At 45.5% G+C, this 13,295-nt stretch overlaps 1 pseudogene across 1 annotated transcript in view; it reads right to left on the bottom strand.

Moving 5' to 3' along the window:
• The window catches only part of LOC143666149 (voltage-dependent N-type calcium channel subunit alpha-1B-like), an 81,428-nt pseudogene that overhangs the window by 48,245 nt on the left and 19,888 nt on the right, over positions 1–13,295 (bottom strand). The window contains exons 8-9 of the transcript XR_013167415.1: positions 9,137–9,346; positions 5,654–5,763 (exon numbers count right to left, since the gene is read on the bottom strand). The product of XR_013167415.1 is annotated as a voltage-dependent N-type calcium channel subunit alpha-1B-like (transcript). The remainder of the gene's footprint in view (positions 1–5,653; positions 5,764–9,136; positions 9,347–13,295) is intronic.

Raw genomic sequence — 13,295 nt, 5'->3', positions numbered from 1 at the left:
ATTTTTTATTTTTAATTTTTTATAATATTCTTTTTCTTTTCCCCCTTTCTAAAATATATTCTTTCTATATATTTTTATTAGTCATATAATTGTTTTTCTTTATTTTTATGTTTAAAGGTATTTTATATTTTTATATTTCATTGATTCTTCATTTTCTATTTTTTATTTCAAATATTATTTTTCTTATTCCACTTCATTTATTTTTATTACTATTTTTTCCTCTTCTCTTAAATTTTCTCTCCTTGTGGTGGGCACCAGTCTGACTTCACTCCCAGTATATCTTGTGGTATCTCCTTTTGATTTTGGGACCTACTACTATTGAGGTACATTTTGTTGTTTTTCTTTTTTTCTTTTTCATATTTTTATTATAGTCTTATTTCATTATCCTTTTTTTGACTGCAAGGGCTGGGAGTTGAGCCTGGGTTTCCTGCGTGGTGGGCAGTCACACTGCCACTGAAGTAACCATGCATCCCAGGCTAGCTTTAACAGACCCTCAAGTTGAATTATAACCCCTACATGAGATCTGGGACTTGGTTTAGCAGTATAACTGACAAACCAGGTGCAAAAGGAAACCTTCAGTGAAAACCAAGTAAATACAAAATTTTAGAAGAGTGAAGAAACCAACTTTCAAGATAAACATATCAACATAATCAAACGCCTAGAACACAACAGAAATTCACAAAGCACATGAAAATCCAGGCACAAATGGAGAAGCCAAATGACCAAATCAAAATTCCAGAGGGGCACAGAATATGGAACAACTACTCAAGGATATTTATAAGAAATAAAGGATATAGGAAAACACCAGAAGGAAATAAAGAAGAATTTAAAAGAATGGACATAAAAATGGCAGAAATAAAAGACACAGTCAACAAAATGTGAAATATACTAGAAATACACAACAACAGAATCAAAGAAGGAGAATAAAGAATAAGTGAGCTAGAAGACAGAACAATTGAACTAGAGTGCATGAAAGAACAAATGGCAAAATAGATGGAAAAAATGGAACTGGATCTTAGGGAAATGATGGACAAGAGGCTTACAAATACAAGAATCACTGATGATAAGATTAAAGGGTTGGAAAAGTTAGTGAAAAATATAATTAGGGAAAAATTCCCAACCCTTATAAAAGACATAAATACGCAAGTCAAAGAGGCCCAAGGAATGCCAAATAGTATAAATCTAAATAGGCCTACTTAAAGATACACAATTAATCACACTGTCAGGTGTTGAAAAGAAACAGGAAGTACTGAAAGCAGCATAAGAAAAGCAACATACTACATGCAAAGGAAAACAGATAACACTGAGGTCAGCCTACTTACCAGACACCATGGAAGCAAGAAGGCAGTGGTATGATAAATTTAAGATGCTGAACAAGAAAGACTTTCAGCCAAGATTTCTTTATCCAGCCAAGTTACCCTTCAAAACAAAGAGAGAGATTAAAATATTCAAAACAAAGAAAGATTGAGAAAACTAGTCAACAAGAGATTGGAGAAGAATAAGTAAAATCAGTAAAATGTATAAATCTGACAATATGTACAAGATTTATATGAAGAAAACTACAAAATTCTGATGAAAGAAGGGAAATCTAAATAAATGGAGAGCTATCCATGTCCATGGATGCGAAGACTCAATATCCTTAAGATGTCAATATTTTTGTTTTTTTCTGTTTTCATTTTATTTTTCTGTTGTCTTTTTATTTCTTTTTCTGAATTGATGCAAATGCTCTAAGAAATGATCATGATAATGAATATGCAACTATGTGATGATATTGTGAATTACTGATTATATATGTAGAATGGAATGAGCATATATTAAGAATGTTTGTGTTCCTTTCTTGTAATTTTTTTTAATTAATAAAAAATTTTAAAAAAAGATGTCAATATTTTACAACTTGATAAATAGATTTAACACAACCCCAGTCAAAATCCCAGCAAGTTATTTTGTAGATATCAACAAACTGCTTCTGAAGTTTATATGGAAGGACAAAAGGCCCAGAACACTGACACAATACTGAAAATGAACAAAGATTTCAAGACTCACTATAAAGCTACAGTGGTCAAGACTGTTGTATTGGTGAAAGAACAAAGAAACGGATAAATGGAACAGAATAGGCAGCCAAGAGATAGAACTATACAAACATATTAACTGATCTTTGACAAAGGAACAAAGAACATTCAATAAAGAAAAGATAGTCTTTTCAATAATTTGTGCTAGACCAACTGGACATTCACATGACAAAAAAAAAGAATCTAGCCATGGAACTTACAGCTTTCAGAAAAATTAACTCAAAAGAGAACATAGATATAAATGTAAAACTCAAAATTATACAACTTTAAAAGATAACATAGGAGATAACTAGGTCCTCGTGGTTTTGGCAATGATATGACACCAAAATATAATCCATGAAAGAAAAAATTAATGTTGGACTTCATTAAAATGAAAAACTTCTCATCCATGAAAGACACTGTTATGAGAATGAAAAAGAAAAGACACAGACTGGAAAAAAATGTTTGTAAAATGTACATCTGATAATGGACCTGTACCCAAAATATGTAAATAACTCTTAAAACTCAACAATAAAGCATATCAACCCAATTAAGAGATGACATATAATCTGAAGAAAAGATACACACCAGGCAAATAAGCATATGAAAGAATGTTCAATATCCTATGTCATTAGGGAACTGCACATTGAAATAATGATGAAAATTAAACACAATACTGAAACAAGATACCTATTAGGATGGCTAAAACACAAAACAATGACACACCAAGTACTGACACAGATGCAGAGCAAAGGTAACTCTCATTCATTGCTGGTGGGAGTGCAATATAAAAAAGCCACATAGGAAAACATATTGGAATTTCATACAAAGCTAAACAGGCTTTACCATACAATTCAGCAATCATACTCTTAGGTATTAATCAAAATGAATTGGAAATTAATATCCACACAAAATCTACACACAAATGCTTACAGCAGCTCTATTCATAACTGCCAAACACTGGAAACAACAAAGATTTCCTTCAAGAAGTGAATGAACAAACAAACCGGTACAGCCATACATGATATAATATTCAGCTACAAAAAGAAATGATCGATCAAGCTAAAAAAAGAGCAATGGAAAAACTTTAAATGTGAATTGCTAAGTGAAAGAAGCCAGTCTGAAAAGGTTCCATATTGTATGATTCCAACTATATGAGATTCTGGAAAAGAGAAAACTACAGAGAAAGCAAAACAGTCAGTGGTTGCCATGGGTTCAGTGGAGAAGGGCAGTTTAGGGCAGTGGAACTAATTAATCTGTATGATAAAATGGTGAACACATGACATCATGCACTTATCAAGACCTATAAACAAAATACTAACCCTAATGTAAACTAATGACTTTAGTCAATAACAATGTATCCACTACTGGGTTCCTTAATCATGACAAATGTACCACTCTAATACAAAGTGTTAATATTAGGAGAAATTGTGGCTATAGTATGTGTGTGTAGAGGGGGAAATAGGGGAACTCTCTCTACTTCTGCACAAATTCCCTGTAAACCTAAAACATCTCTAAAAACTAAAATCTAGTTTTAAAAAAAACATAAATGAGGTAAGTGTGCCAAAATGTGTAATCAGTGGCCATGTACTGGTACCAGCCAACCAGTTTTTCTCAGTGCTCACAAATCATCCACCTGTTTGCCCTGTGTTTTCTTAATCTTTTAATTAACAGTATTCAAACATCCCCCCTGCTTTCTATTCATCCTCAAAAATTTTCCCATATGCTGACATGATAGGTGGCCTCTAAAGTGAGTCCCAATGACCCCACCTCCTGGGGTGCACCCCCTTGTGTAATTCCATCCCCTCAAGGATGGTTTGGGCATAGCTGCTCACATCTAACAAACAGAATGTGGCAAAAATGATAGGTGTCACTTTAAAGATCATGCCACAAAAAAAACTGTGGCTTCCATCTCAGGTGCTCTCTGGCTGTCTCTCTCTCGGCCCCCTGCTGCCCCATCCTGAGGACCCACAGGCAGCCTCTGAGACCCACTGCAGAGGAGACAATGCCTGGCCACATCACGTGGGTAAGGCTGGAAGTTGATGCCCTAAGGGCTGCCAGTAGCAGCAAGAATGCTTAGAGGTGGGTCCTGCAGATGCGGTTCAGCCTGGAAATGACTGCAGTCAGCCTTCAGCTTGACCACAACCCTACAAGCCCTTAGCCAGACCACTCAGTTCAGCCACACCCAAGCTTCCCAACTCAAATGAACTAGAAGGCATTAAATGTTTGTTTTAAGCCACAACATTTCAGAACAATTTGCTATGTAGCAATAGATAACTAGTACATTTCACTAATCTTATGTGAAAATGACCCCCATGTCTTGCAATCCATTAGTTCAACCTAGAAGATTAGAACTCAGTTAAAGATAAGCCATCACTGGCATCTCCTCAGTTCTCTGCGAAGAAGACCAAAAGATAAGGAGCAACCCCATCTCTTCCCAGCCACCTATCAAAATCACAGATCAGCATACAGCCCAGCACAGTGTCAAACCACCAGCTCGGGCAGAACACCTGCTCAAATGCTGCCTCCACTGAAAACCAGTTGGGCAGTGCTAGACAAATCACTCATCCATGAGTGATTTTGATAACAAATCATGTCCAGTTATTTGTCTATAAAATGAAGGCTTTTGTGAGCATTTAACATCTGTTTTGTCAACCGTTGAAGGTCAGTGCTAATAAGAACAAGGGACACAGCTAGACACAAAGTTAAATAGAAGTTTCAGGTTGGAGTTTCTCTTCTACCTTGGTCCAAGTTCCCCTCCCTGACCACTACGAATCTTATAGAGATAAAAGTCCATGCTTGGGGTCCTAGCACCTCCACTTCTCCTACAGAGGACCAGACTCAGCCTCGGGCAGTGTTGGAAGAGCCACATCCTGGGCCCTAGGCTCGGCACCCGGGAGGAAGCACACATGGTCTCCCTATGCTAACCCTGCTCTGCTGACCCCAGCACTGTCTACCCCTCGAGGTTTCTCTGAGCCACAGCCACGGCTAAAGGGTCCTTCAGGGGGGCCGCTGCACCTTTTCATCCTGGCAGGGGTGGTCCTGGGGCTTATGCCCTTGCCTGCCTCTGAGGGCCCACAAGGCAGTGGGAGCTAGGACCATATCTCCTTGAGCTCAGGGTGGGGCACAGAGCCCCACATAGGTCAGCAGGACCCCTGAGATGGACGGGGCTGCAAGGCCTCAGCCATGGGTGATGCCACAAGAGTAGAAACTGAGCGGGGCCAGGGGAAGTCAGAGGGAGGCTCATAACAGGCACAGGAAAAGAAATGGGGAATTCCTGTGGCCCTATGCAGGGTTCAAAATAAAATGTGTAGCCCTGGAAGGAGATGGGGGAGGCATGGAAAGCATGGCAAGAGAAAGTCCCCACAGGGGTGAAAGCAGCTCCAGCAAGGAAGAGTGAGGACAGACGGAAGATCTACCCTAGTAATCCTGGCCTTGGGATTCTGCAGCCATGGACAGTGGCCAACACTTTCCCCCTGAGGCCCTGAACCTCTGGACCGTCTGACCCACAAAGGACCATAGCCCCCACCACCCGGGCACAGCATAGTGGGAGTGGGGAATGCTGTCTGCCCCTTCAGGCCTCCACAGCCAGGCATCTCACTCACCCAAAAATCAAAGCAATTGAAGGAGGACCAGAAGTAGCTCTTGAGCCCCAGGCCCATCTTCAGAGACATCTCTGTGAGGAAGAGAACCAGGAAGACAAACTCTACAAAGTCTAGGAGAAGCCAAAGAAGAGGGAGGTTAGCTCGCGGCCTCCCCCATCCTGGCTCCAGTCCAGGCTGGAAGCACCAGACCTCAGGAAACTTCTGGGGTGAGCCCTCCAGGCCTGCAGTCTCCTGGGAAATGTGAGCCCAGGAGAGGGTGGAACAAGACTGGTTCCACCCAAAACACGGTGTGGTGGCAGAGGTCAGGGCACACTGGGAGACAGCCTCCACAGGAGGTGGGCACCCTGCACCACACTCAGGTGGGGCCACGGGCAGGGCTTCTGCATTCTGAAATCCTTCTGACACATCGTCAGAACCTTCTGTGTGCACAGGCCTTGCCCAGCCCACCTGCCTGAATTTCACCTCATTCACGTGTCACCCCTCTACTCTGTGAGCCCCCCCAGACCACCCAGTATGAGGCTCCCAGGAGGTATCATTCCCTTCCCACCTGCCAGCAGAACAGCAGCTTCAGGAATCCAGTCCCTGGCAGGCAGGCCCTGCCACCTAAGGCCCTGCACAGAGCCGCTCTAGACAAAGCAGAGGAGGGGCGCCCTGTTAGCCCCATCTCCTTGTGCCCTGAAATCTGACTTTCATCCCCAGTTCTACCAAACGCCCACCTGGGGCTGAACCCCCAGCCCACTTTTCCTGCACAGCCAGGGGTGGACGCCCACTCCATAAACTCCCACACACCTGTACAGGGGGGGTCTCCTGGCAGGGTCCTCACTTCTACCACCTGTGTACCCGGGCCCTGCCCTCACAAGCTCAGAGGTCAGGCCACCAGGCATCTCGGTACTTGCAAGGAGCAGTCTCGAAAGTGAACCTTTTCAGAAAATAACCCTCCTCAGCCTTTTTGCTCTCATCAGGAAACGGTCCTCAGTCTCCCACACTCAGCCCCTCTGAGCCCGGAAAGGTCAGGGTCAGGCACTCACCTTGCATTCCTGCAACTTGCACCTGACAGACAGACTCTGGGACTATAGGGAGCAACCGGCCCCTCTCCAGGAGTACCCATGCCACGGGAGGGGGAGGCAGAGAGAGTCAAACAGTGTTCATCTGGGGGAAGCAGGAACTCAGAGGGACTGGCAGTGGGTGGGTGTGTAAGAAAAGTGAAGCGTGAAGGCAGAGCCGACCCACACCACGTGGGGCACAGCACCATGTTCTTCCCTGCCCTGCTCCCACCGGGTCCAGGAATCCTGCCACACGGAGCCCCTTCCGTGGCGAGCACCGGCGCCTCCGCCTACAGCTCAGAAACCCCAGGAGCCCTCAGGGTCCCGGTGAGGCTGGTGCCAGAGCGTGAGGGACCGACCGCGCAGGTCAGAGAGGGGCCAGCCAGGCGCTGAGCCCTGCCCGTGTCACACCCCCCAAGCCTCTAAAGAGCCACAGAGAGTTGGTGTGCATGAGGGTGCGGGTCACTGCTGTGGCTCCTCGCTGAGAGCCGTGATGGGGACGCCAACTCCAGGCCGCCCCGTAGCCTGCTCCCCAACCCTAGTGAGAGCCACGCCCTGAAGGTCCTCCAAACGGGCTGGCCTTTTCCATGAACCTGCCCGCTTCCGCAGCTGCATCTCGTGGGGACCCCTCCGAGCTCCCATGCCGCAGTATAAACAGCACCCTGTGCCTCCATCGGACTCAATAATGTGCGGCCGGTTTCGGGATACGTCGCCTGCGCCCCGGGCTCCACAGCGGCTGTGCTAACTGCTCTGTCTAGCTCGGGGTATTGACAGGGCAGTTACTCAGGTCAGCAAGGTCAGCGAAGGGAGCCAAGAAGCCTGATAGAAACACCCCCTGCCCGCCAAGGAACAGAGATGCTACTTTCCGGCGAATCCTGTCCAGGCAGCAGCAGGAGGCGGTGTCTCGTCGGATGACGTCGCCACCCTGCCTCGCCCACTGCCGCCCCTTCCTGCAGGGTCGGGCCCTGCCCCGCCTGCTTCCGGAGACGCGCCCCCCGGACCTCTTCCAGCCCCGCAGTCTCCGCGGTTTCCTTGCAGCCCGTGCTAACTCGGGGCCGCGCTGACCCCGGGCAGCCAGAGGAGGGGTCCATGAACCCGAAGCCTCGGGACTGGCGGGTGGGTGAGCCCGGTTGGGTGTGCTGCACGCAGAGGAACTTACACTCCGGGCTGGACCCACGGAGGGCGCCGCTCGTCTGGGCTGCAGCGGGAGGAGGCGCTGGGGGCTCGCGTCCCGCAGTCAGAACCCGGGCTGTCCCCGGGACTTCAGCTACGGCCACCAGAAAAGAAATTCATCTTAGACTCCAGACCTCAAGCTGAGACTGTGCACGTGGTAGATTTTTCCGGGGCCAGAAGGGGCTCTCGGGATTCACGGACCGGGGCACCACTGGCCCTGAGGAGCTGGAGGGTGCAGGGGGAGCGCACGCAGGGACCTTGCTGGCTTCTGCCTCTGCTTTTGTTTTTTACCAGGGTTTTTTGTTTTTGTTTTGGGGCTTCTGCCTTTTTTCTTTTTTTTTTTAACATGGGCAGGCACCAGGAATTGAACCCGGGTCCTCTGGCATGGTAGGCAAGCATTCTTGCCTGCTGAGCCACCGTGGCCCGCCCGGCTTCTGCCTTTTTTAATCCTCTTCCCGAGGCTGGTCAACCTCAGCTTCAGGTTCCATCTGCCAGCACAGCCCTAAGGGATGAAGGACCCGCCCTCGAAATTTCAGTGCTGGTCCCGGGAGCGAGGAGCCCCAACCACCCTTTGAATCCCTCTTCACCTTGTATGAACCATTTCTGGAGGTAGAACCGGAGTCATGCCTGACTCTGTGGCCCGTCCAGAGGCTCATACCCAGAGGACCACAGGGCAGACCCGACAGTAGGAAGTCCTGGGCGCGCCTGGAGGCAGCTACGGGCAGTGCCCTCAGAGGAGTCAGAGCAAGGGCGGCAGCGGCCGAGGCCGCAGGAAACTAAGCACCACCTCCTAAGGAACACGGTTGCATCTGCTGGCGTGCCCCCTCCACCCCCCGCTACACTACACAAGGCTTACGCTCCAGGTGCCCCATGCCCCCGGCTAATGTCATGCCCCTCTCTAGAGGATCAGCAGGGCAGGGCCGCCATCACGGGAGGTCACCCTCAGACTCTGGACACAGCCCAGCACCCCACAGAGGTGGCCAAGGGGACTGACCAGGTCTAAGCTGAACTATGCAGGAGGCTGCAGACAAGAGCTGGTTCAGCAAGGGCAGTAGGGAGAACAGGGGTAACGGGGTGGGAGAGCCTGCATGAAGGTACAGAGGGAAGGGGATGGTGAGAAGGGCTGGTAGGTGCATGGGGGAGGGTAAGATTGGGTGGAAGAGCGGACCAGCAGGCACAGGGGAAGAGTGTGAAAGGGCGCGGGAGAATGGGTGGAGAGGTACACGGGGGAGATGGGGGGGTGCACAGGCGAGCACGTAGCACGTACACAGGGCAGTAGTGAGCCGCTGTGGCTGGTTGTAGTGCACCATGGCGACGCACAGCGTGTTCAGGGCCACAATGCACAGCATGACCCAGTAGAAACTCCGCACCTTCACCATGCAGCGGATGAAGAAATGAAACATCTTCTCTTTGCGCGGAAAGTAGGAAGAGCTCTCATTCTTACCGCTCTTGAGGCTGGCTCGGGCAAAGGGAGAACCTGGGAGAGAGGACAGGGCAGGCAGAGCTGGGTTCACACAAGCCATCTTCCAGACAAGGAGGCCAATGGACCCAGATCCTGGGCAGCCCCCACTCTCCACCACTGTCCATGGCTAGCAGTGCTTTTCTCTTGACACTAACCAGTCCCTGTTCCTCCCCTGGGCACCCCTCCCTGGCTCCCTATCTGGGGCTCAGCAGTTACTGGAGGTGGTTTTACTGGGGTACCCAGCTCATTCCAGTCCAGGTCATCTTAGCTTCTCTCCTGCCAGGACAGCAGCACTGAGCAGCTGTGTCATTGCAGCAGGGACCCTATAACCCACACAGTCCAAACAAATGCTGCCTGGAAAAGTTGGATGCTCAACTCTCTCCTGCACCTCTCTCCCTACTCACCACCCAAACCCAGCAACCTTCTGGCATTTTCTGGCACACACCAGTGCCATTCCTCCCAGACCCAGCACAGCACCCTTTCCTAGCCATGCACTCTAAGCTCGAGCCCTCGGGCCTCTCCCTCCCAATGCTCACAGTGACACTGCATCACTCCATCTCGTCTGCTCTGTACCCAACTCCCAGGCCAGGCTGCAGGGCCCTGAGGACAGGCTTGCCCTGGGCTATTTCACATCAAAACCTTCAGGATAAGTGTGTGAAGACAGAAAAACAGTCTGGGGTGGGGCGCCAGGTTGTGAGGCTCTATGGGAATCTGTCTATTCAGGGTGCCCCTCTGCCTGGATAAAGAGCTGGGTGTGTGTCTGTGTGCCTCTGGGCATGTCACTGCACTAATCCAGACACTGGATGAGCACCCAGCTGTGCCCAAGTGATGGGTCTGTCAGCTCTGAACATCTGGCCTTGGACACAGATAAGTACTGGGAGTGCATATTCATGCACCTGTGCACATGCAGGTAAATGTGTTATGTGCATGTATGTACACATGTGGATGACCATCCATATGTACACGTATTATATGCATGTGGATACACATGTTAAGTACATGTCCCCACAGACTTGTGCTTGTGTATTATGCCCATGTCCACATATTTGTGCATGTGCTGTGTGCATGTCTGTGTGTGCTTGCACATATCTGTGCATGCAGTTATACTTGTGGATGTGTTATGTGTATGCCTATGTGTATTTGTACACATACATGTGTGTGCACATCCACACTCAGTGACACACTGAGAGCAACGTGAAGCTGGCATCTACTTGGACAGACCCCCGGGACCATTGGAGAGACTTGTTTATAAGCTGAGCAGCCGCATCTGGACAGACAGCAACACAGGAGGGTCCAGAGGAGCACCCATGACAGGGCCCCCGTGGCAAATTATGTGGCCTCCCTACCACAGAGATCCTTTGCTCTGGGTGAGGCCCAGGCATGGCTGCGCTGTCAGTGATCCGCTGCCACTGCAGCACCACTGCCAGCAAGAGCTCACATGACCCTCAGGACCACCCTGCAGAGGGCCAGGAGCCACCACGGCCACATGCCAAGGCTGAAATAAAAGGACACTAGTGATTAACTTGAAGCCTGAGAAGAAATATGGAACACCAGGGAAGCTAACTACACAGGCAAATATGAAGTCCTGTATTATTATACTTTTTCTATTGTGACTGCCTCCCCTCCCCTCATATGACTTAACAAAAAAATGAGTGAAATAACACTTAAAATCTACGTGATGAGTATACAATGTATAAAGATATAATCTGAGAAAATAACAATATAAGGGGGGAGGGATAGAGATATACATGAGTAGAGAATTTATATACTCCAGAAACTAGGCTGATATTAGTTGTTATTAATTTAAGATCTTAATTGTAATTACAAAGGAAACCACTAAGAAACAGAAAAAAGGAAAGAAGAAGGGAATAAAAAAGGCTTCTAAAAAAAGGCAATTAAATACAAAAAAGGCACTAATGGAATACTGAGGATCAAAAAAATGTACAAGGCACATAGAAAACAAATATCTAAGTAGAAGAAGTAAATTCTTCTTTCTCAGTTATTACCTTAAATGTTCATAGATTGAACACCCTTATTAAAAGGCAGAGATTGCCAGATTGAATGAAAAAGCATGATTCATCTATATGCTATCTATAAGGCTCACTGTAGGTACAAATGACATAAAGTTTAAATGTAAAAGGGAAAGAAAAGATATTCCAAGAAAACAGTAAGCAAACAGAGCTGGAAAAGCAATATTATTTTCAGACAAAATGGACTTTAAGCCAAAAAAGATGACAAGAGACAAAAAAGGATATTACAGATTGATAAGATTCAGTCAAACAAGAAGATATAACAATTACAAACATATATAAGCACCTCACAGTAGGACCCCAAAATATATGAATAGAAGTAGAACTGAAGGAAGAAATAGATGTTTCTACAAGAAGTTGGAAACTTTAATAACTACGTTCAATAACTGACAGAATATATAAACATAAAATCAATAAGAAACTAGAGGACTTGAGCAACACTTTATCAATTAGACCTAATGGACAAGCAGGGAACACTCCACCCAGCAGCACAGAATACGCGTTCTACCCTAGTGCACATGGAACATTCTATTCTCCAGGAGGGTCCACATGTTAAGGCTACAAAATCTTAAAAAAAAAAAAAAACAGTATTGAAATCATACAGAGTACTTTCTAAGATCACAATTTAATCAAGTTAGAAATCAATAACAGAAAGAGCTCTGGAAAATTTATAAATATGTGAAAATTAAAAAACATACTATTAAACAGCTAATGGGTCAAAGAAGAACTCAAAAGGGAAATTAGGAAATGTCTTAAGAGAAATGAAAAAACATACTAAAATTTATAGGATGCAGTGTATGCAGTGCACAGTGGGAAATTTATAGCTCTAAATGCCTACACTAAAAAAGAAGGTTTGATTCCCAGACCATGCACCCCCCCCCAAAAAAAGAAGGATCACAATCAATAGCAACTTTAAATCTAAAGAAACCAGCACAGGAAGAGCAAACTAAACCCAAAGTTAGTAGAAGGAAGGGAATAGTAAAAATGAGAGCACACATAAATGAAATAGGGAACAGAAAAACAATAGAGAAAATCAACAAAACCAAAAATTGATGTTTTAAAAAGATCAATACAATTAACAATCCTTTAGCCAGACTGACAAAGAAAAAGGACACAAAGAACTAAAACCAGGAATCAAATTGGGGGCATTACAACTGACCCCACAGAAATAGAAAAGATTCGAAGAGGGCACTATGAACAAAAAATTATATGCCCACAAATTAGAAAACCTAGATGAAATGTAAAAATTCCCTAAAATATACAAATTACCTAATCTGACACATGAAGAAACAGAAAATCTTAACCGACCTATGACAAGTAAAGAGATTGAACCAGTAATTTAAAACTTCCCAACAGATAGAAGTTCAGGACCAGATGTTTCCCTGCCGAATTCTACCTATCATTTTAAGTAGATTTCATACTTCTCAAATTCTACCAAAGGATTGAGAGTCCTCAAATTCTACCAAGAAATAAGAAGAGGGATTTCTTCCACATACATGTTAGAGACCAGCATACTCTGATACCAAAGCTTGATAGACACTACAAGAAAAGGAAACTGCAGACAAATATCCCATACGAATATAGATGCAAAAATCCTCGATAAAATATCGGCAAACCTAATCTAACAGTGTATTAAAGGGATTATACACATGAGAAAGTGAGATATATTCCAGGAATGTAGGAATGGTTCAACATAAGAAAATCAATGTAATCTACCACATTAAAAGAAAGAAGTTAAAGAAAAATACATGATCATCTCAATTGACACAGGAAAGGCATTTGACAAAATGCAACATCCTTTCACGTTAAAAAAAAAAACAACTACTACTCAGAAATCTAGGAATAGAAGGGAACCTTCTCAACATGATAAAGGGTATTTATAAAAAGCTCACAGCAAATACCATACTCAATGGTGGAAGATTGAAACTCTCCCC

Source organism: Tamandua tetradactyla, chromosome 22 (assembly GCF_023851605.1).
Source record: "Tamandua tetradactyla isolate mTamTet1 chromosome 22, mTamTet1.pri, whole genome shotgun sequence".
NCBI classification, from domain to species: Eukaryota; Metazoa; Chordata; class Mammalia; order Pilosa; family Myrmecophagidae; genus Tamandua; species Tamandua tetradactyla.
This window is presented reverse-complemented; position numbering and strand designations above follow the sequence as displayed.